Source organism: Schistocerca cancellata, chromosome 7, assembly GCF_023864275.1.
Source record: "Schistocerca cancellata isolate TAMUIC-IGC-003103 chromosome 7, iqSchCanc2.1, whole genome shotgun sequence".
Lineage (NCBI taxonomy): Eukaryota > Metazoa > Arthropoda > Insecta > Orthoptera > Acrididae > Schistocerca > Schistocerca cancellata.
This window is the reverse complement of record NC_064632.1, coordinates 517376193-517399384: the sequence shown is the minus strand read 5'-3', so window position 1 is coordinate 517399384 and position 23192 is coordinate 517376193.

Genomic DNA, 23192 nt, shown 5'->3' with positions numbered 1-23192 from the left:
TGGAGAAACTTCATGGATACATGAGTGAATATGCTAATAGCACAGATCAAAAAATACAACACTAAGCTGTTATTCCTACTGTAATGAACAACTGATACAGTTGGTATCAATATTTATGGAATTTAGAATAGGAAAATGAGTTGTTAATTGCTGCAATTGTAAACGCACAAAAAGGGAATAATGGAACCTAATATAATTAATCTTGTTAGGCAATATACTAAGTTATGTACTAAATGTTCCATTAGTGGAAAATGAGTTGTTCAATTTATACAAAGTGTTACCTTTACCTTCAGAAGTTGATGGAAATCAGAATTAATTCATGTAAATACAGCCCGAGAAAGATTAATTGTTAACTGACGAAGCTAGGCGGCACTAAGTGAAACTGAGTAGCGAACAACTATTGTGTAAGTAAATAGATCGTTTACGAATATTTTTTACACCAAATTTGGTTTCAATGTCTACCCACGATCATGATACGTGTAAAACAAGAATGTTGCAACCCGTAAGGGAAATTCCTAGCGATTGCATTAAAAAGTTTGTGAGCCTGAATGACAGTATATGGGCTCCCTTGACTCAGGATCAATGGTTGTTCGTTGCCCCGAAAGAGGAAGAGTTAACAGTTTGGTGTAACGGTAACACGCTCACAGATGTACTAGTAAAAGGTACAGGAAAAATGACGTTTCACGGCAGGTGCAAGGGATACGGAACACAAGTGTTCATACAGTCTGAACAAATCATAAGAAGGAACGTGACTAGTGAGGATATAGTGCCCGCTCTAACCATGCAGTTTGATTGTTGCATAATTAACAAAGAACTAAGAAACATACCGGAGCTGACTGTCCGCCGCTCGTGGTCTCACGGTAGCGTTCTCGCTTCCCGAGCACGGGGTCCCGGGTTCGATTCCCGACGGGGTCAGGGATTTTCACCTGCCTCGAGATGACTGGGTGTTTGTGTTGTCCTCATCATTTCATCAACATCCAGGAAAGTGGCGCAATTGGACTGAGCAAAGATTGGGTAATTGTACGGGCGCTGATAACCACGCAGTTGAGCGCCCCACAAACCAAACATCATCCTCATCATCATACCGGAGCTGAAGCTAGACATGCCGTTAGAGCATGTAGTACAGCATTTAGACGCCCTCAAGGTCGCTGGTCATAAAATAGCCGAAATAGAGGAAGAGATAGGACTCCAAGAACAGCACACTTTCGCGGAAATCTCTTGGTATCATTATTCGTTCTGGTTTTACATAGAAGTTGTAATACAGACAATTTTGTTTATATGTTGTTTGTACCGATACTGCAAATGTTTCCGAGATTATTCCAAATATGTGTGGATAGGCATTGGAGATGACTGTTGTGGCCGAATATGTGTGCAAACAACAATAGTAAATACGTGTGAAGGGTCAGAAATGACTCGCATCCGGAGTAGACGACCCCTCCGAAACAGCGGGCGAAGTAGTGTCGAGCGAAATGAGGCATTTGCTACTTCAGCACGCGCTGAAGAAAGTATCCCGCTACCGATGCCAGTTCCATAATATAAAACAAGACACTGCAGAAATTCATCCTTAGTACAGAAGAAACCAATTTGTAATTCATGTCACTCTATGTAAACTGAATAATGTAAAATGTATACTCTTTTGATAATGCTTATATTAAACGTAATATGCAACTTCCGTATTGTTGTATATCTGTGATGAAAACAAAATGTTATGGATTAAATTAAAACAATTAACCAAGAATAGCAATTAAGTAAGTAAATATATTGAATTTTGGATGTATATGTTGTAACTAACCGGTTACTACGGGTTATTACGTTATTATTGGGAATGTAAATGCCTATTGCTTGTGAAGTTAACTTGAGAAGATTAGGGTCGCCACATACAACTAATCGAAGGTTTGGTCGAGTCGGAAAATAAATTAATTTGATCACAGACCAAAAACTCACAAAAATGCACACGTGGTGAGGTCGCTCATAGCGGATACGATGTAATTAATAGTATTGCCCGTGCACTGTTCACGACAGTCAAACATTTAAAATAAAATAGAAAATGCATGAACACTGCATAAGATCAGCTCCCAGCAACAGGCCTGAAAATAAGACTTAATCTAAAGAATTTGTGATGAAATACAAGGGGAGACTAATCACTGGACCTGTGCATAAGGAAACGCATTGGATGTGCTAACGGGAAAGCTACGCGGTGAGTGGCTTAGGTGCAAAAACGTAATCTCGGAACACAAGAGAAAATTGTAGATAAAATCATTTATTCCTAAAATAAGGATGTGAGGCATGTACACGATTCCTGATAACACATGGTTTGTGGAGACACAATTTCTAGGTATAGTGCCAAATTCCAACAATATCACATCACGCAATCATGTTAACATTATCTAAAACAAACATGCGATCGGCCAGTTAGTGGTGCCGGTAGCCCTACAACTATAAAGTTCTACCACGTGGTTGGCTTCCCACGGACGAAAGACACATAAAGTAAGGAAAATTTACGAGAAGGCAAAGCTCTGAATATTTAGAAAGGTGGAAGCTTATGCAGGCACAGCTGAAGGCAAACAGACATTCATACAGAAGCGAGTGCTCACTTCTTATCGACACCTTTGTGTGGCGCTCTTCCGGCGGATCCAAGTCTGCTACAGAAATTTGCTAAAAGAAAAATCTGCCGAAGTTTAGCATTCCTTGCTGCGACAAGGCAACGCAATCTTCCAGATTTGAAAAGCGAGACCAAAAGCTAACAGCTCTCCCCTCGCCAAGTAACAACGCGCCACGCGGTCAGTCTAACTCACCCTTCTTCGACTGGAGCACAGCTGTGGACGCTTCCCGTACCGGCGGCAGACTGCCCCCTTTTTCCTCTCCAGCCTCCTCCACGCTCCGCGTGGACCGGAAAGCCCAAAGATGCCATTTCCGCCACCAACCTAACGCAGGTGGATTTCTCACAAGTAGTGCAAACCTCTTTGCCTACTTGACCACTACGAGAGTTGGCTATTCTTTACCAGCGCTGCTGAATCTCTACGACTATCGCAAACTTTCTGCAGCAGACTACGCCACCGTCTAGCAACGTGACACACAACCACATTCATTCAATCACGCCACTATGAGAGTAAAGAGAAAAGAGAAACAAGGAAAAGAAAGAGAAATACTTGTGAAATTGGGCTACCGGACTAATAAAAGGTGGCTACAGGACCCTTTCAATGTATATGTGATGTATTTGTAAAGTGAACATTTTGTAAAACAATATGTGACGACGCAGTTTTCATATGAAGTGTATTGGACAAAAGAGAACCATTTTATAGTGATGATCTATGCGTGCAGTGAAAAGTGTTTTATGTTGTGACAAGACATTAAAAGACTCTTCAGAGACTGAAGTATTTAGCAAAAACGGATATAATTAAAATCATTTCTAGAGATAAGTTGTTTTAAGCACAACAGAAGCCAATTTACGGCTTTGTTAACAAGTGATTTTCAAAGAATTTCTTCCACGAGGGGAGGTGTAATACATTGATTATTCCTTGCTGCTGTAGTGTTATTTTGAAGCTGTGAGAAAGGAGGACAGGCGCTCCAAGGCGCGAAAGCAGGGACGATGCTGAGGGCAGACGAAACTATGAGAGATATTGTTACATGAACTAAACCGTGAGGGGAAAGCTTTGCGAAAATGCAGACGCCCCCAGATGCGGTCTCAGGGCGCTAGTTACTATTCAAGGAATTAACATCCAACTTCACATGTTGTCTAGACGCTGGGGTAGGTTGCCACTGTAGAACTTTGTTATCAACAGGCACGTACTAGCGTTTAAAGCCAACTTGATACCAGCTCTGAGAACAGCGACGTCAGTAAGCCTATCAGGTTAGAAAGAGAGAGAAAACACCAAAAATTGTTGACCTAGCAGCCCCTACTCCGTGGTACTCGAAGGGCGGGGCTAAATGACGTATAAAGATAATGTTGCAAGCCTTATTTGGTAGAGTAGTGACGTTCAGCTGTCAGCTGAATAATGTTGATACCCAATACGGCATTAACATCACCTCCTTAGGAGCAGTAGAGGGGACCTAAATAAACCGTGACTGGCAGGCGCCTGAAAGAGACCTGTGGAAATGGCTGGGCGGCTCTAAGTGGAAAAAATAGTCCACCCACGCGACTCTTTAAGACCCCTGGATTCCGCATTTTGGCAGAGTTCTCAGTCAGACGATCTGGGCTCCGAATCCGCGTCCGTCGACTCCAGCCTCGGTCCAACTCCGCGTAAGTCTGTTCTCTCACTTGGACTGCCTCAGTGAAGTGTCACATTCAGCATGTTTTGGTTTGCAACTAAGTTGTTGCCTTAAGATGCTGCTAGTGTTTGCTACTGTGGTTATCATCCACTCCTGGGACTTCTTGACCTGCTTCTGTTGTAACAGTGTTATTCATGGTTTTTCTAACCCTACAATTAACCTACAGCGTATTAGTTAGTCCTTTCTGGAACAAGCATGTATTTCAAAATCCTGTTTGTCGAATAGTCTCCACAACGAGTTTCCTACCAAGTCTCACCACCTGCATTTTTAGTAAATGCCTTTGCCAGTGTTGGCTCAGATAGAATAAAACAATCAAATGACTTCACTGTGAATCGTCCTTCTGCCTTCTGCTCTGTACCGGTCGGGAGCGCAGACTGACCAGTAACCCCGTTCCTCTCTCTCGCACCTATGTCAGGACACGACACCAGTCATTAAAGCAAAGGCGTTTTACGTTGCGGCATGATCTTGTCATGAAATTTCTATTACCAATTTTCTCCTCCTATTTCGAAAACATTCTGTTGTCACGTGACCACCTACATAGGGAGAGATAATCATCACAATAAATAAGAGTAATCAGAGACTGCACAGAGATATATAAGTGCTCGTTTTTTCCCACGCGTCGCTCGAGACTGGAACGGTAAAGAGAAGTTTGAAGGTGGCTCATTGAACCCTCTAACAGGTACTTTAATGTGAATAGATAGTAATCACGTAGATATAGATCTACTTTCGTTTACGTCGCTCCACTCCTACTTTGTGTTGTGGTTTCTTTCCGTCAGTGTAATTCTTTAAACATTGCGTATTTTTTTACGAAAAATCATAAATATCCTAACAATTGAAACATGAATCATCCATAATAACGTGATGATAATAATAACAAATAAACAGCACAGGGGGCTCCCTCATTCCTAAAAGATCAATATTAAGCAAGGAATGACGATTTCGCATGCTATATTCTGTTAATAGGAAACATTTCGACACTCACGTTATGTAAAAAAATAAATACATCATGAGAATGCCAGACTGTACTGCACTGAACAGGTAGCCTAAAACAATTTCTCTGAATGGATTATTAATAACTTTCGATTTATTTACTAATAGACTCTAGAGAGAGTTAAAATGTTCATGCTGGAAACAAAACACTTCAACTAAAGCTTGAGAATACATGAATTACATTAACAATTCTTAAATCTTGTGGGAACCACTTGAAAATTAGCGTTGCGCAGTCTCATACTCGATTTTGAGCCGCACTGAGGATGTGGGCCTGTCTTAAGATTTTTCTCGACTGATGTGTTCGCTGAATGTGTGATTTTTTACCTTTGAACCCAGCTTACGTTAAGAAACACAAATCTCATATGCTCCTTTAGATGTACTTGAAAGTAAGTGTAAGGATTGATCATGTTGCTGGGTAAGAGAATGATCACCACGTCCGCTTCGATAACTCACTCTAGGCCACGGTGGCCATGGTGTGGGGCCTTTCATGCGACCACGATATGTGGGTCGTGTGTGGGCCGAAAGTCGGCTTATCTCAGCTTTGCTCGGTCCTTCTCGATAGTAGTTAGTACATGACGATATTTCGTATTACACTACGGTGCGACACTTTTCGGTCGGCACGAATTTCTTCGGGCTGGCAGAATCGTGGGGTCAGCGTTATCTCCCTTACGCTATTTGTTAGTAGCGTAAAAGAAGTTCACAGGTCGATTGTGTGTTTGGTCTAAAAGAGGCAGTCTGGTGATATATTGTCACAAGTCTTTATAATGAATAGGAATGACAGGAGAGAAGTATAAGAATTCCTTAACATCTGTTATGCGATGTACAGGGGCATAATAAACAGCTACCACAAATTTGCTAAGGATCAACATTACAACATCATGTAGGCACAATTTCAAGATTTAGCTGACGACGAGAGAGCAAAAAATTACGATGGTCGACAGTCAGCAGTCATTGTTGTGTACATCAAGAAGTACTTTTACTAAATTTGCAAGCATGGAGCACATGATGAAACTGATGGCATGAATAGTAATTTTTCTGAAGTCGTAGACATTATTCCACGTTAGATGTGATGGTTTTCGATGGAACTGAACGGCACGTATACAAATATTATATATTACTGCACAGAAAGTTGCATAAGTCAATGAGCACGCGTGAATTATTTTTTAGTTTATAACTGTTGTTGAATGTATGAAGGAAATCGCAGAACAGGGACGAAAATCAGAAAATCCAGAATGGATTGTAGACATGGCATTTTAAGTAGACATGAATGCACACAGCCCATAACAAGAAATTGCAAGGTTATAAACAACTTATTTCTGATTTGCTGGGCATGCATTCAAAAAGAAAATCGCGTTGTGGAATAGGCAAGTTCTGGCAAAAAACGCCGTCCATTTCCCTGTGCTCAGTGGTGTTAAAGAAATCGTTAGGTCAGAACAATTCGTTGTGGTCTTGAAGGAATTACGAGGATAGTTTTCTAAAAGGGTTTGAGTACAATGTTTTTACTAGGTTCTGTCTGGAGAATTCTCCATTTCACTTGGAAACGCCTATGCGCATGTGCAAATGGAACTGACTGATATGCAACGTTATTCTCATTTAAAATACAATATTTTTAACATTAAAACTGTCCAGGAGATCTACGATGATTTCCTCAAGAAGAGTTTCCACCTGTCCATAATAAGGTTGCAAACTTGATAAAATATTTCGATCTACATGTGTGTGGGATAGGTTGGTTTCGATTAAGAAACTAAATAGGTCACGGTTACGTGGCATTCTGAGTACGAAAATCTGTGAAATTGTCCACCTGATAGTAGATACACTATGTCTTTACTGCCCCAAAAGTAAATAATGTTGAAAATTACTTTTGTTTGTGATCTACAGTGTTGAGAAATGTTAAATATAAAAGCAGGTCTTATGCAGTGTGAATGCATTGACATTTACATATGGCACCTCCGCAGTTCCCCAATCGTCCCACTCCTCACGCTCACACAGAGTGCCGGGGCAGTGAGGAAAGTGTTTGACGAGGTGAGACTGCTACATCATGCCAGTCAGAGAACAGATTACGTGCCGAAATCACGGCTGTCCCTCCTTTAGTGTTTAGGCTGAAACTACTTTCTGTGTTTGGCCACAGTTGTCCCGTCTGTATATTCCACATGACACAAAAGAACGAAAATATTCATAATGAACAAGCCTCCTTGCTAATGAAGGTGGAAAATATTCAAATAGTGAAACCAGTAGTGAACCCCCGATTCGGAATCTAACTGTCATGAATGAAGTAGCTTTTAACATCTGATTGCCTTACGAATGTCTTACCATATTACATAAGCGAAAAATTTGGAATAATGCTTATAATTTGTTGTAAGTCGCAAAGTAACGCTGGATTAACGTAGTCTGAGTAATTTGCGCTCCATTTTAAGCAAAAGCTGGTTTCTCTAGTAGCTTGACGTTTATGACTTCATATCTCCTGAACTAATGTCGTACAATGATGTAACTTTGATGTTACATTCAGATGATTTATTGTATGTAGATAATGTGCATTGTGTTGCGAATAGAATTGGTAGTAAAAATGTAATAAATTAAAATGTCATGAGTGAAACTGAAGTTTTACCGGGTTCCATTTTGAGCAAAAGCTAGATTCTCATGCTTCTACAGCGCCAGAAAAAGGCACGAGTCTCACGAGTCACTTCTCGTCCCATCGTATTCCACACGTGCTCGATGGAGACACGTCTGGAGATTGTGCTCGTCAGGAAAGCTTGTAAGAGGTCCATGATTAAGGAATTTGTTGCTAGCGCACTCGAGCAGATGTAATTTCGATGGTTTGCTCACGCGCTGCCTGCGATATGTAAGCTATAAGAGAATCTGAGACTAGAGGGCAGTGTTGTATGCAGTAAGGGCAGTGTCTGTAGCAGTAAGGGTAAGTAGTTGCGAGCAGTCTGGTGTATCGAGTTGGCTGGGCCGGTCGTGTGGAGCGATGGAGGTACCTGAGCGTTGTAGTATAAGGCAAAAGCAGCCTCGCGCATATGTAGTAATGTTATATCAAGTCCCATGTAAATGCTTTTAAAAAGAGATCTCTTAATAATAATCTTTCTTATAAAAATTTACTTTTGACAATCATTCATGTTAATTTAAAGATTTTACTAATTTCTCCAATCCATGGTCATCCTGATTATTGTAAAGAAAAATCAGTTGTTTCTTCTTATACATGACCAATCTAGCGACCACCATTGCAAATTTCTTATAGGAGCAGATATATATGCGTTATCCGGCGACCTAATTGAGGTAAGAATTTCCAATTTATTCAGAATGATCTTTCAGGGCCATGACGCAGCACTGCTGACGTGTAAATTTACTAGTTTAGATTCACAGACAGTTAATTTTTGAAAGGTTACAAATGAGTCACATTTTTTATTAGGAGGTTAGTCACATTGTATTACTGGTACGTTACGGAATTTATCTGTTGGTAGGTTACGTAAAATGGCAATGTTATAATAATATTTTTTACTGTTGGGAGGTTATTATAAATATTATTTCTTCTGTTGGGAGGTTACAAGCTACTGCACGTATAAAAGAGCACGTTGAGTTCCACGGACAGTGTGAGGGTGAACATTATCCGGTAGAACAACACGTCTCCTTCCTTTTGCAAGAACGGCAAAAGAATTGGCATAATAACATTTTGCGTGTATCGAGTGCTGGTTAGCGTCCCGTCCAGAAACACCAGAGGTGGACAAGAGTTATAGATTATCGCAGCCCAGAGTGTCAATGCATCTTGAAAGAATGCACCCTTCTGGAAAGCCCTATCAAAGCAGGTCGTATGCAGCGTGAATGCATTGCCATTTAAATGTGGGACCTTCATCGTTGGGGTAAATGAGCATCACTTTGTTCCAGGCAGAATCTGCTTCCAGCTTTGAAGATCACGGTTGTCCAGTACATCTTCCAAGGGATCTCCTGATAACACCAGTTAAGCCATGCCCTTCGATGCCGTGGGGTGAGTGAAGAACGGGTTTGAGGCGCTCGTGCCCGTAATGCCACTGCTAATAACCGCTCCGTAACAGTTCGTGTTGGGACGTCTGGGCTCACAAGCCCTCTTACTTGTGCGTGGAAGCTGTACAGTCTGCCACTGCTGTGATTACAGAACTACGATCCTGGCGGGTGTCTGCGCTGTGTGGGCGTCCAGAACCTCATCTACAGGAATGAGAATGTTCGCGTCACTGATACCAGCATCGTTGTACAGCTGACGCAGAATGTCCACCTGTGTGGAAATTCTCCGAAAGGATCATCCCGCCACTAGAAATGCCACAATTTCATCTCTTTCAAACTCACTCAGTTGGCTGCAGAAAGCAGGAGTGCATCTCCGTGGCATGATTACCTGCTTGCTTCGCTCATATGCACTACACTGAGCCTTCTGGCTGTGGGCATTCCCTATTTAAGGGTATACACAGATGTCGCTCTGGTAGCCATGCAACCACGCTATCTGTTGGTGAGCAACTTTTAATCCATTATCAATACATCCATTATCCCCCAGGTCGTATAAGCCGTCCTCGGATAAAAATCGACTACGTCATTCCAGGCGTATTAAATTTATTTCCGCCAGTATATATTTTATGACAGCGTATATGCCGATCTGGGTGTCGCACGATGATATAATTTTGTAGGTACATTCAATATTATACGTGGATGCTGTCCGCAACCTGTGCGGCGAATAGAGCTGGCAGCAAAGTACTGTTAATTTGAAACGTCATGCCTGATGATAAAATTTCACTGCATAAACACCGAAAATGTGGTAAGCTATACATTTTCTCCCTTTCATCTTTTCGTGGGAGACTCATCAAGAAACATTTTCGTGAATTATATCAAATTGCGCCTAAAGCTGCTGGAAGGCGCTATGTGCTCTTATTCTCAAAAATTGGAATAATATAACCCACTTATTTGCGCAACATTTGCATCAAGATAAACGCACAATTTCAAAGTGCAGTACTTGTCTTGTTGTGCCACACTTCTAACATCAGATTGTACCTCTCAATAAACAGATTATGACTGCAGTTTTAATTTTTAAATGCGGTCAATAATTATGCTTAATATTGAAAAGAAAATATTTTTTGCCTATGGAAACTGCTAGATAGGCAACCCAGCAATTTGGTTTGGCTCATAGATATGGGGTGCTCAAAAAGCCTCTCCGCAGTGCCATATGATTGTTAACCGCGCGTGCCGTATACCACAGTGAATATACCGAAATGAAACTCAGTGAAATAAAAGTTATTAATTTATTGAATACCCATTTTTACTGACGTAAACAAAACAGTGGAATGTTGGGAGAATCAACTTGAAGGGGAGTAACTCAGGCAGGCGAACAATCACACGGCACGCGCGGCTAACACTCATACGGCACTGCGGAGAGACTTTGTGAATACCCGTACGGTATACAAGGGCAGAATTTCGACATGAACAGAACTGCCTGAAATGAACTGATTGTATTACGTTTCATTATATTAGAGTCGTCCTATTACCTACGAATCAAGAGTTGGTTAGCCAGTGTTTCCAGATCGTGACCAGAACATGCACCAATAATATTAGGTCCATCGCCATACAAAATACCTATCCATTTATCTGCTGGAGTTAAAGAGCGGACGTTAATGCATATGATTCCGGAGGGGTACTGGCGGTGGCTATTTTGTAGTCGCAAAGAGGCTTCTGAATATACATGACGTTGTGGCGTATAGTTCCTAAACGCCAGACTTTGCTCTAATATGCTGCATTAAATTCAAGACAGCCGGCCGGATTGGCCGAGCGGTTCTAGGCGCTACAGTCTGGCACCGCGCGACCACAACGGTCGCAGGTTCGAATCCTGCCTAGGGCACGGATGTGTGTGATGTCCTTAGGTTAGTAGGTTTAAGTAGTTCTAAGTTCTAGGGGACTGATGACCTCAGAAATTAAGTCCCATAGTTCTCAAAGCCATTTGAACTATTTTGAAATTCCAGACGCCTCAACAGTATATCTTGTACTGGCTGTATGTTACGCTTTCGATACTGATTCGTCAGATGAGGACGTTAAAACGCGGTACAGGAACGTGACACCACATTAATCACAGATCTATTACATTTACCTGTACTAAATAAGTAGACCGCGTGAAAAGGGGCCATTCTGAGGAGAGAAAGAAAGCTTTTTCGATTAGGCTGCTGAAAATTAGGCGATTATTTTGAGTTGGCAATGTCGTACGAATCATTTTTCATCTTTAAAAAGTGTATAAAATCCTTTGACATTATACACACTCCATTCGTGGTGAAAACAATAAATCAGTTTTCCATAACCGTCATCTAATCTATATTCGTGTATGCCCATATTTGTTTACACTATCTATGGTTTTCCTAAGCTTTGGACGGATTCTCTGGGAAAAGGAGTGACTGGAACTCTTCCAAATCGTCTCGAGTAATCTCATCAATGAGAGTAATTTAGATCGTTTGGACTAAGATTACTTCACTGCATTTGCTACCTGGGTTTAGCTGAATTTTTAGCTGAATTGCATTGCGTTTCACAGACCTGGAACTACATCTCTAAGAGAAAAGAGGAGCGATAAACAGATATTTAATATCAGATATTTAACAGATATGAAATACCAGAAGAGGGAGCGTATGATACTGTATCTCCAACATGGTGACCAGTTAGGAAGCCGCCAACTTGGATGCTTCTCGTAATTTTCAAGCGGAAAGATCATGACATGACAACAGGGAATTGTACAAGAAAATTGATGGTGTCATTAATCTGAGCACAGTCGTATCAATTCTTTATGTTCGTCGCAACTTGTACTGAATAAGAAAAATGATAGTCATAACACATAAAGGTTGCAGCTTTTGTTTGACGCGTTCTTCAGCACGTTGTAAGGTTGATGTTACCTGCTTCGCCCATTCCTCTTGAGTTTTTACCGAACATATTGCGGAATGTGAGCACAAGTGTAAACAACCTGCTCTCTGAAATGTGCAAGGTGTCTGACATTCACCTTTACATAACAGCCTTCATGTTCTTACAAAAAGTAAGATAGGTGTGCAGATGTAACAGATGTATACCCTGGAACATGGTTACTAACGTGTGGACAAAATTCTCGTTATTGTTGTACGGCTATTCCGAGTTATCTGTAAAACACAGCGAACACTGCGCTCTGGAATTTTACTAACACTCACACGAGATTCTAACGTCGGTAAAATCGGAATGCAGAATGTTAATATGCCTTATATCAATGCAGAGAACTATCACTGTTACTACATTTAAACAAAATGGGTTGGTAACAGCTACTTTAATGCAGACAATGGAGAAAAAGTTATCAAGACGAATTTAAAGTGTCTAGTACCTTCATGTGCCATGGTTAACCATCTCACACCCTTACAAATGTATGAAGTACAGTCGAGGACGTGTTTAGTTGTACTTCTATGGATGACGTAAAAGCTTTTTTTTATGTCATCAATGGGACAAATTACAAAAACGCTCATCTGGAAACTAGCGTCAGAGATAGAGACGTAAAAATTCACAATGCTTACAAAAACATAGTTACGTGGAAGGAGGACATGATGGAGACAATCAGAGAAACGCGATAACAACGACATAAACGTCGGTGTAATGAGACTGAAGAAGACTTCTGTCGCTAAGTAAACTCCATAATTAACACAAACAATGACCAAAGGAATATTCTATAACTAAACCACATCACACAATAACACAAGACAACGTGGGATATAAGGATATTCAGTACGAAGATAGAGTAGAACTGAAAAAAAACCAATTACATAGATAACAGTGTCGTATGCAACAGCGATCATAAAGGTATAGGTAACAGATATTTTCAGAGACGCGGAAAAAGACAAGACGACAAAATATTTCAGACTACTACGTTTAGGGTTGGCTAACACACATGGAAACGGGCAGAAAACGATACCGGAATTGTTCACTATGTAAAGTGAAGACTATATAGCAAGAAAAGGGGAAAAATAGGGTTTCTAGAAATGGTGCTAGAATGAGAACCAAATAGGAACTTTTGAAACGGGAAAAAATGGCTGTAGTGACGGTAAAAAAGAAATCGTCGACGAGGCATCAGTGCAAATACCCAATATCTGTTCTGATAATTGCGACAATTAAATGAAGGAAGGCCTGAAACTGGATTATAAAATTACACCTCTGGACGATTACAGACATCAATCAGGAAAACAAAAAGTTAAAAAAATGGTTCTAATGGCTCTGAGCACTATGGGACTTATCTTAGGTCATCAGTCCCCTAGAACATAGAACTACTTAAACCTAACTAACCTAAGGATATCACAAATATCCATGTCCGAGGCAAGATTCGAACCTGCGATCCTAGCAGTCCCGCGGTTCCGGACTGTAGCGCCTAGAACCGCACGGCCACCGCGGCCGGCTGAAAACATTTATGCAGCACAACTTGCCTTAACTTCTTTGCCGGCAGGTAATAACTGTTCAATTTTAAATACACTATGTGCTCAAAAGTATATCTGGACACCTGGATGAAAGTGACTCACAAGTTAGTGGCGCCCTCCATCGGTAATGCTGGAATTCAATATGGTGGTGGCCCACTCTTAGGCTTGATGGCAGCTTCCACTCTCGCAGGCATACGTTTGATCAGGTGCTGAAAGGTATCTTGGGGAATGGCTGCTCATTCTTCACAGAGTGAGCACTGAGGAGAGGTATCGATGTCGGTCGACGAGGCCTGGCATGAAGTCGGCGTTCCAAAACATCCCAAAGGTGTTCTCTATGATTCAGGTCAGAGATGTTATTATCGTGTAGCCACTCCGCCATAGGCTGTGATTTATGAACAGGTGCTCGATCGTGTTGAAAGATGCCATAGCCATCCGCAAATTGCTCTTCAACAGTGGGAAGCAAGAAGGTGATTAAACATTAATGTAGGCCTGTGCTGTGAGAGCGCCCGCAAAACAACAATGGGTGCCAGCCTCCATGAAAAACACGACCACACCGTAACACAACCGTCTCAGAATTTTACTGTTGGCACTACACACGCTGGCAAATGACGTTCACTTTGTGCATTCGCCATAATCACACCCGGCCTTCGGATCGCCACATTGTGTACCGTGATTCGTCACTAGACACAAACTTTTTCCACTGTTCAATCGCCAAGTGTTTACGCTCCTTACACCAAGCGAGGCGTCGTTTGACATTTACCGGCGTGATGTGTGGCTTATGAGCAGCCGCTCGAGTACTAAATCCAAGTTTTCTCAACTGTCATAGTACTTGCAGTGGATCCTGATGCGGTTTGGATTGCCTGTGTGATTGTCTGGATTGATGTTTGTGTATTACACGTTACGACCCTCTTCAACTGTCAGTCAATCAGACTACGTCGGCCAGTACGTGCCCCTTCACTTCAGTATCACATCGGAAACAGTGGAGCTAAGGATGTTTAGGAGTGTGCAAATCTCCATATGGATGTATGACACCAGTGACACCCTATCACCTAACCACTTTGGAAGTCCGTGAACTCCGCGGAGCGCCCCATTCTGCTCTCTCACGATGTCTAATGACTACTGAGGTCGCTGATGTGGAGTACCTTGCAGTAGGTGGCAGCACAATGCACACAATACGAAAAACGTGTCTATCGGGGCGTCCGGACACTTTTGATCACATACTGTAATATCACTTCGTGACGTCTTTTTAAACTTAAAAAGTGACTCACATTTTCGCGCTGGGAAGTATAGAGTCTGGCACAATAGCAGTAATCGAAGGTGGGATAGATTTAGTTGGGCGAATACAATGACGAGTGTTATTTTATATTCATGTACCATCAACGAGGTGAGGTAACACACACAGCACAAGACTTTTTTCCCCTTGAGTAGAGTCTTCATTTAACTAATGACAGGGAATATGGAGTACACTACCCACGCGGAAATACATCGTGTCGGAAACGGAGTGACACGTAGCGGGAGCGGAAAGTATGAGGTTAATTCAAATGAATCCTGGTTAGCGACGTCTACCTTTACCTTTCACGTAAAGTGGCGACACGTAACTGCGGGTATGGTAGAGCTATCTATTGGTAGAGGGACTGACTCGTGCCCACCATTTGATGTTGCATAGCGCCTGTGTGGTTTCACGCCAAAGAGAAGCTGGTCACGTAACCTATAGTACACTAGCGAACATGCAGGCGAGTAAGCAGGAACAAGGAGGAGGGATTCGATCTTTGGCGGCAGAGGGAGTTGGAGGCCGTGAAATGTATCGACTGATGAAGGTTGTGTACGGCGAGTACATTGTGAGTCGTTCAAGTGTTTTGGAATGGCGCAAACGACTCCTTGAGGGGCGGGTGTCCCTGGAATACGATACTCGTACTGGACAGGCTCATCGTGTCATCACACCGGAAATGGTTGCGGAAGTGAATGTTTTAATCTTGGACAAACGCAGAACTTAGAACTACTTAAACCTAACTAACCTAAGGGCAGCACACAACACCCAGTCATCACGAGGCAGAGAAAATCCCTGATCCTGCCGGGAGTCGAACCCAGGAACCCGGGCGTGGGAAGCGAGAACGCTACCGCACGACCACGAGCTGCGGACTAACGATGACGTAATTGTGGGATAATAAAATTTAATTCGAGAATATGCGGCAGTAACATGAGTGCTTACATGTGAAAACAGTAATTCAAGGGAGTAGAAGTGGATTTCGAAGTTGCCTATACTGTCGTCATAGATCATGCGCCCTACGGTTATTCTGAGAACATTTTCGAGAAAAGACTCGTATCGTAATGTGTCAGGTTACACTGCTGTGATTCAGTATGATATTTGTTAGATTTCTTCTTGTTAATCTTCCCATTATTCGATAAATCCGTCTAGTTGATCGTTCATAAATACTCCATACATATGAATCTACTTACCCTAGTACAGCTACTACAAGTTCTACAAACTTTCAGCAATAACTATCTCTCGAAGTAGTCACACAAGCAAAGAAATTATATAATTTTGTTAGAAATTAAAAATAGTAGTTTCTACATCATGGTCGATAAGGTTTCTCTTTGATGAGCTCGTACACTTTGCATAACAGGAAGGACTGCTCCTTCATTACAGTTCAGATCAAAGAACATGTAACTGGTGGAAGCAGCAGTGTACCGAGTGGAACGCTTGATAAAGTGATGGCGGTGGCAGTGAACATGATAGTTACTTTGTTTGCTACACGCATACGGCCAGGAGATATGAGGCATTGAGCTGTTAAATGGGAAATTTTAATAAACATCACAGTTTCCGAGTGATTTTCTGAACTACCGCTCTTTCCTTATTATCGTTGAGGTGCTGAAACATAGTCCATAGTTAATTTTTTAGGAAACTCTGTCCTGGTAAACGTAATGAATTTGTTGTCACTTTGAAGAAAACTTCGGTTTGCAATATTTGTAATTTATTATACTATTGAACAGGCCGAAACTGCTGTTCATTACGAAGTGAAATTACACGGACCGTAATTTTGTCGCGAAAATTAATTAGAAATTTTGATAATAACTTCATCCGTCTGCAGAGAGAGCGGCGTCGCAACACTTCATTATCTACAGAGCGTGCGTTTTAAAACAGCCCGTGTAATTCTCACCTGTCTGCCGTTTCAATTAGGCACTCGTTTGATGGAGCGAGCCGCGTCGCGCGGCAAACAGACTGTCGCCCCATCGGGAAGAGTAATTTCAGCGCCGGGTTAGTCTTGTGACAGCTTTGGCCCGCTACTTTGCGTCCTTCATTAGCAGGCGGGTTAATATTCAAACCGGCGGCGTTCGCAGCGCCGCGCGGAACTCGTCCAAGTTCGGCAACGAAATTGCGATCGCTAGTTGTTATGCTGCTCAGCTGCACCCCGTGTAAATGATGCTCGACCCCGCGTCGACAACTGGCTTTGTGCTTCGGCCGCAAACTTTAGCTCGTACTCACTTCCGCATGTTTTCCGGCAACCAGCCAGCCTTATTAGCTCCACTTCTGCAGCGAGCGAATGGAAAAACAAAAAACGTTTTCACTGACATGAGGCGCCACGAGAACACAAGCCGTCGACTGTCCATCTGGCTAGTCGGCAACCCTAATTTCTCTTTCTGCACGCGCACATTTCGCATGCATCTCGCGCTCCGCTGAGGAACGAGCAATCTCGCGGATTGACTGGTAACTGGACCAATATGCGCCGCCGTGCTGACCGCATCAATTTTTTACGCCGTCGTCGCTAAGCCTCACCCGCCAATATCTCAGCGTCAACAAGTTCCCTCAGATTGCGTTGGTTCACGGCGGTATTTTGTCCGCGGCGAACCAATCACAAGAGTACAGAAAATTGTGCAGCTTGCAAATCAATTTTCGATACGGTGCCTCGTTTCTGATGATCTACCCACCTCGTGATTTGTCACCCTAAATGTTACAGGAAGAGAGAGAAAGAGAGGGAGAATAGAAGGAAAGAGACATCAGTACTTTAGACTGAATCCCACAGCATTTTTTATTTCATTGGTTTCAGGGAAACACCATGTCACACGGTACAAATATATCACATAAGGACATACAGTGAGGTGACAAAAGTATGGGATAACGATATGCACATATACAGATGGCGGTAGACGCGCCTTAGTGCAGCTGTCATCTGTAGTCAGGTGATTCGCACGGAATGTGATTATGGCCGCAGGGCGGGAATTAACAGATTTGGTGCTGGGCGCCTGGGAGATTCCATTTCGGATATCGTTAGGGAATTCAGTATTCTGTAATCCACAGTCTCAAGAGTGTGCCAAAAATACCTAATATCAGGCATTACCTCTCATCACGGGCAACTCAGTGGCCAATGATAATATTTCAACGACCGAGAGCACAGGTGTTTGAATAGGGTTACCAATGCTGAGAGACAAGCAACACTGCTTGAAATAGCCGCAGAAATTAATGTGAAACGTACAACGAATGTATCAGTTAGGACAGTATGACGAAATTTGGTTCACCAACTGCGACTTAGTCGCATATAAAAACAGTGATCCCATACTGTCAGATGTTTTTTATTCCAGTCTTCGATCACAATATCAATTCTTTAGATGATGACCGGTTTCAGTCACTAATGACCATCCTCAGATCTACAATGCACATACACCTAGTGAGCAGTGTGTCTTTCAACATAATACGCCAACGCGTATCACAATAATCATTTTGCGCGTCCTTTTATATAATACGTATCCTGTAATCTATCATTTTCTGAGTACTCTAACGCATGGCCAAATTTCAGTGGTATTTACGGTACATCCCCGTGTCTAATATTCCCATTCATTTCCTGATTAATTTATATATTGTATTGAATGTAATTTGTGAGCCTTGTTTGCACATCTGCAACGACGTTTTCGTTTTCGAAGCAACATTTTATATTCTTCCTTCATGGCTGTAGTATTTTTAGACTTCGATCTCTTCCAGCTCAGTTTTATCTTTTCTATGCAAAACGCATCCACTGCAGTTATAGAATAATTTCTTTAATAGCGAATGGTTTAAGTCTGTGTGACTTATTCATTCTTTTTATTAAGAACTGTGGAACGAGCGATAATTAGGATATAACTGTATGTGGCAGTACCGTGGAGAATAACGACCTACATTGAGTAAGATAAGATTCTAGAGCTGTATTATATTTATGACGCTTTTGTTGGAGTCTGTATTAACAGTTTTCACATAGTTTACAAGTACATAATTTAAACTATAGTCAGATAAAACATGTGTTACAGTACTATCTGTCTTGATTAGCAGGAAGTTTTAGTTATACACCAGTAAACTTTCGTGCATTCTTATCAACTCAGCAGACACACTGTTAAACACGGTTAAACTCAACGAAGCAACTATTGTGTAACCTACCCAATGGTTTTAACCACATAGAAATGATTGACACGGAGTACAGCGGGCCACATTGTAAATACTGTTTGCCGACATTGGCATTTAATACATTCACAGCCATTCTGCAGTTATTAATTGATGTCTTTAGTCTAGTAATACCACGTTCTTTAGAAAAGAAAGGCATAAACATTTATTATAGACGCACATCGAAGCCGTTTGCAAAGTGAAAATACGGTTACTCATACATTTGCTCACTTGTTATTTGTGAATTAAACTTGTAATATAACTTTGTTGTGCGATAGGAACTCATCCAAATAAACAGTACAATCCAACTGTCTTATTATTGCTCTCAATCACGTTTCTGTTTCTGGTCATCTCCTTGCACACAGAAGCCTTGTTCTGATTTCATTTACCCAAACACGTGCATTCTTTGAAAAACCACAGCAGAATGTTGCCTTATATCCAGTCCCATAAGGTTGTAATTGGCTGTATAGTGTTGTTTCAGTATCCAAGACAGCTCATCACGTAGTACATCCATTTTGGCCTCAGGTAATTCCACTTCATATTGTATAGCCGTAGGACTATTATGTCCTAGAATGGGATTTGAGTGCTTTCTGTCCGATTTTTCCCAATATTGTGGCATTGTCGTTTCCGGTCTTTCTTAATGCCACATTTTACAGACACGAATTTCGAGAATTTATATTGCAGATAATTGTTAAATTAGAACTCATTTCTTTCATTAATATGAGTAACAATTTTCCTAATTTCTCTAAGCTGTCCACGCGGTCACCAGGGCTGGTTCGAGAATGTTTTCCCTTATAAGTGTCTTTATCATTTTAGGATCTCCTCCCCTCTACCCGTTTTACCTCGTGCACCTTCACCTGCGACAGTTTTCGCTTCTAATTGTGATGAGCTGTGTTTAGCAATCTTGCATTTGGGCACCTGTACTTTTCCTCTCAGCTTAGCACCTCATGCGGCCGCTGCTGTGATACGTCCTCTAAACAAATCTTACAGCTGTGGCGCCTCTGGTACAGCTCCCAGCTTGCCACCCCAAGTAAAGGTTTCTGTTCCTTGCATTTCAAGCTAATCCGGTTTATCACGTATTTTAAGTGCCATAACGTTTTCTGAAAACGGTTCTGTAATGGGTGTAAGTACATATGGCTTCTTCGTGTACGGGAGCATACCCGGTTTGGTACAATTTTATATTACCACCGTCAATCACTTGAAAATCTCACTTCTCCACTGATAACCACAAACCAAACATTACTGTGATGCGTGGTTTTGAGTAGACAAGACGGGATGCTTACGCAACTACGTAGATATGAAGATGATCAAGGGTGATCGAAATATGTAATCTAATAAAAGTGTGTAACTGAGAAGGGATAAGAATCGAGAACTGTCTTAATAATCTAAGCAGTGGCTGAATCTCTCTAAACGACTACGTCGACTATAGTGACAAGTCAAAAAGTTCGTCAGTTGGTCTCGTCATCTTTTCTAACAGCTGAAGGCTATTCAGCTCCTTGGAGAAAGCCATATTAACACAATTACATCAGAGTGCAGAACCACTGCAGCTATCAAAGCGACTAACATTTTAATTTGTGGTTATTATCAGAGAACCAGGTCAAACACGTATCTGACATTGGTACCAAAAAAGACACCAAAAACGGCACTTTCCTTAACAAGAAGTATTGAAATGTGTTTACACACTTGCAGAAACTTTCTATTACAACTTTATGGTGGTTGAAACCTGTGGCTAAAATTTTTGGAAATTTATGGTAAGATCTTGTGGGATCAAACTGCTGAGGTCATCGGTCGCTAAGCTTACACACTACTTAATCTAACTTAAACTAACGTACGCTAAGGACAACACACACACCTATGCCCGAGGCAGAACTCGAACCTCCGACGGGGCAGCCGCACGGACCGTGACAAGGCGCCATAGACCGCGCGGCTACCGTACGCGGTAATCTGTGGTGAAGGGGACTGCTAAGAATAATTAGAGAATGCACGGTCTGCAAGAAACAGGGGTACTGCGAGACACAGCTGGCCCTCTTTTTGCATGATATACAACAGGCTCTAGATACCCGCTCCCAGGTTGATGCCATATTTCTCGACTTTCGAAAGGCGTTCGACTCAGTTCCGCACTGTCGCATGCTCCAAAACGTGAGCGCTTACGGTCAATCTGATGACATATGCGTATGGATAGAAAGTTTTCTAACAGACAGGGAGCAGTATTTCGTCCTGAACGGGGTGACTTCAACAGAAACAAGAGTAACTTCAGGTGTGCCCCAGGGCAGCGTAAGAGTTCCGCTGATTTTTACGATTTACATAAACGATCTGGTTGATAGTACTGACAGTGGCATTAGACTGTTTGCCGATGATGCTGTAGTCTACAGGAAAGTAGTATCACGCGAAAGTTGTGAACAAATCAATGCGGACTTGCAGAAAATAAATGCGTGGTGTAATGACTGGAGGTTTCTCTCAATATTAGTAACTGTAACCTACTGCGTATGAAAAGGCGAAAATCCCCGTTAATGTACTAGTAAAAAATAAACACCCATGTTTTTGGAATCGGTAACCTCCGTCAAGTATCTGGGTGTGACTATTGGAAATGATCTCTAATCTAATGATCAGATTACACAAGTAACGGGTAAGGCAAACTCTAGATTGCGGTTTATTGTTAGAACCCTGAAGCGATGCAGTCCTTCAACAAGGGAAATAGCTTACGATACATTAGTTCGTCCAGTCTTAGAGTACTGTTCTTCCGTATAGGACCCTTACCAGTTGGGTCCGATTTAAGAGATTGAGAAGGTCCAAAGAAGAGCGGCAAGATTCGTGACTGGTTCATTTAGCCATCGCGAGAGTGTTACAAATCTCATAGAAAGTTGGAAGTGGGACACACTTGCAGACAGACGGCGCGCTAAACGGAAGCTGCTGCTCACTAAATTCCGAAATACGATCTTCTCCGAGGTTGTAGAGCATATATTACTACCACAAACTTTAAAATCGCACAATGACCACCATTCAAAGATAAGGGAAATTAGAGCTCGTACTGATGCGTTCAGACATTCGTTTTTCCCTCACGCCATCCGCGAGTGGAACAGAGGGGGGAGGGGGAATAAGACTTTGGCGCGAATTATGCCTTTCGCCACACACCGCCTAGTGGCTAGCGGAGTACATATGTAGATATGTAGATGTAGATAAAGAAAAAATATAGTGCAATTAACAATTACCCATAGGGTAAATTCTCCTGACTCATTTCTGTGGTGTATTGCACCAGCTCCATGTGGAAGATTATAGACATATGGAACTGCATATAACGACAGGATTTGCTGGGATTTTTACCAAACTTCAGATGTGTGACTTCTTAACATCCATCCTCGTCATCTTTGTGCCAGACGGCTATGAAAGCGTGAGAAACGCGAATTTCAACAACGAAAAACTGCTGGAGTCCACTTTTTAAAAAGGGATGAGCGTCAGCTGTAGAATTAAAAATGTAAAAGTTTATATATCAAACACCAGGCCCAGGATCGGAAACAGACATCAGTTAGCATATTATTATTTTCAAAAGATTTTCTGAGAAGCATATATGAGGAACGTTTGAATATTTCTTGGACAACAACATGGTAGTGCCAGATTGGAGGGTATGATGCATGACTGCAGAATGGGTCGCGTGTTTGACCCTGTGGAAGACTATGTAAAAGTATTAAATGCCAAGAAGTAGTATTTACAATATGCTCTGCTGTACTGTTGCCAAACCCTTCTGTGTGGTGTAAACTATCACACAGCCCTTTAAATCGCAACAGACTAAAATCACGCCATCCAACTCTGTGCGATGCTGCTGACATGGTTGCTAAGAATTTCAAACTTCTTGAAGAATGGAAAGGTCGGTAGGAAGCAGTGACAGATGTGCACCTGCATAACATCTTCTCAGGTGCTAAACTTCCAAGTGGCACGCATGACCTAGTCTACTCTCAATAGAATCCGTACCGGCCATGTGGCGATGCAGGGATGCTCTCTTTTAGTGGAAGAAGCTGCCTGATCCAGCTTGTGACTGCGGGGCTCCACACCAGACTGTTCACCACACTGTCAGTGAATGCAGGATTCGAGCCTATCACGGCGCCAAAGAGGACTTC